The following is a 5,134-nucleotide window of genomic DNA, read 5'->3' as shown; positions in this document are numbered from 1 at the left end:
TTCTTCCATTTCCTGATAACTGCACCGACAGTTGATCTTTTCTCTCCAAGTTGCTTTCCGATTCTCTTGTAGCCCATCCCAGCCTTGTGCAGATCAACAATCTTGTCCCTGATGTCCGTAGAAAGCTCTTTGGTCTTGCCCATGGTGGTGATGTTGGATGCTGGTTGTTTGGGTGTTGACAGGTGTCTTTTATACAGGTAACGAGGTGAGGCGGGTGTATTTGATGTAGATAATTGGTTGGGATTGGGGCTGTGTCTTAAAGAAAGACTAACTGGCTTGTAGGAGCCAGAATACTTGCTGTTTGGTAGGGGGTCATATACTTGTTTTTCCTCATCAGATGGTTATCAATTTTTATAAATTCATATGATGTGATTTTCTGGAATTTTCTTTGGGATTCTGTCTTTCACTGTTAGAATGTACATATGATTAAAATTGTAGATTGTTGCATTCTTTGTAAGTGGGCAAACCTGCAAAATCAGCAAGGGGTCAAATACTTTTTTCCCCCACTGTAGGGCTTCATTTCAGCCTCTGTCTGAAACAAGCTGTAGATGCTCCTGTCTCTTTAAGCCCCCCCCGCTCTCAAAGTCCACTGTCTTCTGATTGGCCAAGACCTGAAGCATGTTACCAGGCTTTTGTTCCTGCTGAGCAGTACAGACAGACTGAGCTGGCGTTGCTGTGCGGAGCAAATGCCCATATATGGAATACCGGCTCTCTCTGACTCCGTATGTTGTAGAACTGAGCCGTTGGTGGAAAAAGCAGTTCAAAACAGAGCGTTCAGAACAGGAGGAAATCTGAGGTTTTGGCTCACAGGGATTTTTTAAAAATAATTTTACCCATAAATCAAAATAAACATTTTATCCTCATCACAGAAAGGTGAAATTTGATTTTATTTATGTTTGAGATTCAGTGTTTAATGCTGCCTAGTCAATTGTGTGTGAATTTTCTTGAATGACAAAGAACAAAAGAGACTGCACCTGCTTTTGGATATTGTAAGCTGCATAGCAGAAGAATACTTTGCCACATACTTTCCACAGATGGAACTTTTTTGTCTCAAATGTTTTAGAAGGCAGTCTACACTGAGCAATATGGCTGTAAGATTTCCCAGGGTTTAGAAAACGATCAGCACAGCATCATTCCAGAAAACCCTGAGAGGTAATAAAAAAGCCCTCACACACAAATTAGTTTTTCAGCATCTTTTCAGCAACATGAAAAGTTATTAATGTACTGATGCCCCTATCCTCCCCCACCATTTCCAAAATTCATACACAAAATTACACCACTGCCAGAAAATAAGCAAGTAAAACAAACACAGTTCAATTGAGGCATGTGATTAGTGCTGGGTCTTTAAAGAGACAATGAGCTACACTGTAATGGAGAAACAAAAACATTTGAACCTCAGGGGCTGGGTGCTATCGCTCAAAACAGGAAATATATAGTTGTAGAAAAACAGGAAGAAGAAAAATTGCTGCCTTGAAGATTGACAAGAACCCTTTCTGACAGGCTCTTTTTGTCTTTCTGATGGGATTTCTGCACTGCAGCTCTCTATGAAACACATACACAAACAGTTTTGTTATTGATTTTTCCTCTGTTTTCTCAGCTTTGAAAAGAACTGCATTTCCGGTAGAGGCAATAATAAACGGTACGGTTGGGCTGACTGGGAGATGGTTGAGTAGATGACTGAACTGATTCTGTTAATTCAAGGCTAAACAACACAGACACAGACAACCCGTTACCATGTTAGTGTTTGAGATGGTGGGAACCATGACTACTTTTTTTATTTTATATCTCTCAGCAAAGAATCACCAGTCTGCCCAGCGAAAGGCTCACACATGCTACGGTGAAATGGTTTTTCCATTCTTTCAAAACACATTCACTGTCCAAATTAGCACTTCAACCTTTACCTTTTATATGTATGGTAGTTATATGCTGTTGGGACCTCACCTTCTGGAAAAGAAGAGGCCTGCATGTAAGCCAGAGGCCTGAACAAAGCTGCCTACATGTAAAACAAAAAGCCTCTAACAAAGAGATGGCACCAAAATCCCTCTGGAGATAAAGTTGAATCCAAACACTGGATTCTTAATGTAGTGCAAGCTGCTACAGGAGGTAACCCATTTTCAGCGCTGAACTGTATTTCCCCAGGTGAAGGTACTAACCACCCTATCCTGTTTATTGCTGTGTGCTTTTGTGCCTAGCACGTTTCATTTTTGTATCAGTACCACGCTGAAGGGATTTTACTTTGTTGTTCCTGACACTGTGTGTGAAGCCAGCAATGGGGCTTTATCAAGATCAAAGTCTAGTAACATGATTGCTGAACACAAGTTCGCTGCCAGTTCCTGTGTGACAAAGTGATAATATTGTTTTACCATGTTAATTAGAATTTTGTGTAATCTTTGCTTGTGTTAGTTCCTGCCACTGCGTGCAGATCTGGTAACCACTTTATCAAGACCAAAGTCCAGTACCACAGCCACTGAATGCAAGTTCACTGCTGGGTACTATGTGATAAAGGGGTGGTTGCATTGTATCTAGCTGCGGCAACCAGGCTCTTATGTATACACACGCGCACACACACCTAAATGCATCAACACAAATACACATCTGGAACCCAGAGATTGTAGCCCATATTCCAGCTGTGCTCCACGCCATCTTGGTGAGGACAGGTAAAGTATGTCTTCCATTTTGTTTCCTAATCCCTTGCTGCCCAACAATGCACACAGTTAGCATGGACACTTAGGGTTTAATAGCCACATTTTTGGTGCACTTACTTTCAATTTGACCTTCAAATAAAAGGGTTTAGATTAGGGATGCACCGAAATGAAAATTCTTGGCCAAAGCCGAAACCGAATTTGCCGAATACCGATCAAGTACATTCACATTTTTTCCATTTATTTTGCCTTTTTTTTGCATAAATTAAATAGTCAAAATGTGCTTTTTACTCAGTGTTTCCCACAAGATTTGGAGAGCTATAGTGGGTGGGTCCGAGAGAGTCCGGTAAAGTAAATTACATGTGTCCATTTAATTTTAATGGATACATGAAATTTGTTTTATACTTTCTGTGAATAACCAGTGCATCCTCACGCTAAATCCATCAAGTCTGACCCAGTTTGATAAATAATGTTGTATGTGTCGTATCGCGTAACATGAAGACTTCACAGCCTCTCCTCAGGTAGGACTCTCATGCTGCAACACTTGTCTTTGTAAAGAGAGAAACTGACAGGATGAAGTCGCCAACCTGCCTGTCAGCTCACAGTGGTACGTGTCAGTTACCACAAAGGCTTGAATACGTGTGCACTCGAAATGTCGGTGCGGTTAGCTTAATCGATTTTTCAGAAACAAGTGACACTCAAAGCGGGTCAGACCGTTTGTTGTCTTTTCTAAGAAGTCAGCCACAGATGGAGTGGATGTGCTAGGAGACAATTCAGCAGAAGAGCGTCTGCAGTATCTGCGATTTCTGGGTCTTTCTCGGACACTTCCACACTGCCGACATGTCAACGTAATTGTTCGGTAAAATTTAAAAAAAATTTTTTTTGCTATTTTCGGCTAATTAATTTTGGTGGCCAGACATTCGGTGCATCCCTAATTTAGATTATAAATTGATACACTTTTATCTAAATAAAAATTAGATAAACGGTTGGCTGGTTCATCAGCTCGTTTTGTTGTCGCTTTGAGATGTTACTTGTAGGGAGTTTGATGTTTTCATAACAAATAGAAATGTAAAAAAAGAGACCAAAAAATTAATTTTCTTTTAAGGTCAAGACATGGTCATGGTAGTGTTGTAGATAACCCCTCCAGAATTTGTTTTCCCATTTATTCATTTAAAAGGGACAGCATACAGTAAAACATAAATGTTTCCATTTGATGCACTGTACCAGATTATAGCTTCAAACTAATTCGCATCAGCAGTCTCTTGGCAGGTCACAGTTAAAAACAACACAATAATAAATGAGCTAAGGCTGACCAGTTCATTGAAATACTACCAAGATCACAACATGACCACATAGAACCCCAATCATATCGCATCCACCAAAACAATCGCAACATGACTTTGAGCCACGTCGCTCAGCCCTAGAACAGATTCAACGACACAAAAAGTTACACAAGCACACAAAGTTACACAAAAAAGGACACACACACAAGTCAATGACTGAGTGCTGAGGCAGAAAACAGAGTAGGTCTATTGGACCTAAATGCAGTACACTGGTTGTTTAATCCAAACCAAACAGAAAATCCCAGGCTTACTGGCAATTGCAGGCAGTGGTCCGAACTGAGGGAACTTCAGGATAAATTATAATCCAAAAAACTTATTAAAACTTAAAATAAATGGACACAATAAAAGGAAACATGAAACTGATCACTACAAGATAACACAGGAAGCAAAGCACATGGAAACACATATGGACGGATTCACCAAAGTAAAACAGAAAATACCAAACGAATGAATTACAGACTCTGAAATTAGCTCACTGGAATGGAATGCAGTTGTTTCTAATTTTTTACACCCGTGCATTTCCTACTATGGCAAGCCAAAATGTCTGCTGTGAAAAAGGTCTATTACACCTTTATTATTCTTTTTGGTGCATGGAGTCGGTGACCTCATTTAATTCTGCCTTCAACTTGAGCAGAGGTCTAATCAACCCGAATACGTGAAAACACCTATGTAGGTGTGCAAGGTCTTAAAGAGCATTTGAAATTGCCTGCTCTAATCTGTTGTATACGAAACCTTAATGCTTCCCAGGAAGAGATATGTTTTCTGTTCATATGGAACAAAAAAATTAGTATTGCTACCATGCGCATGTTTTTCTTCCAGTATTTTTCTCTATCCACAGTAAATGGCAGCACGAGGCAGCACACACTTGTTTATTACCACAACATATTTAAAAGAATCATCACCATCTGTCTGTATTAAATCGAGGTACTACATAGAATTTTACGATGGATAAGTTCCACTGATTTAGCATTGCACTCTCATGACATCTCATGACTCATGACTCAGAATGGAGAGTTCGGATCGTTGCAGCAGAACCAGACACACATTCTTCTTCCTGGTGCCTATATGTGGTTAAGGAAGTACAGTGGCCCATCCACTGATCACAGGGTTGGTGGTTTGCGCCCCAGCTTATCCAGTCCACATGTCTCC

This window comes from Micropterus dolomieu, linkage group LG18 (genome assembly GCF_021292245.1).
Source record: "Micropterus dolomieu isolate WLL.071019.BEF.003 ecotype Adirondacks linkage group LG18, ASM2129224v1, whole genome shotgun sequence".
Classification (NCBI taxonomy): Eukaryota; Metazoa; Chordata; class Actinopteri; order Centrarchiformes; family Centrarchidae; genus Micropterus; species Micropterus dolomieu.
Note: the sequence above shows the minus strand (reverse complement) of the source record.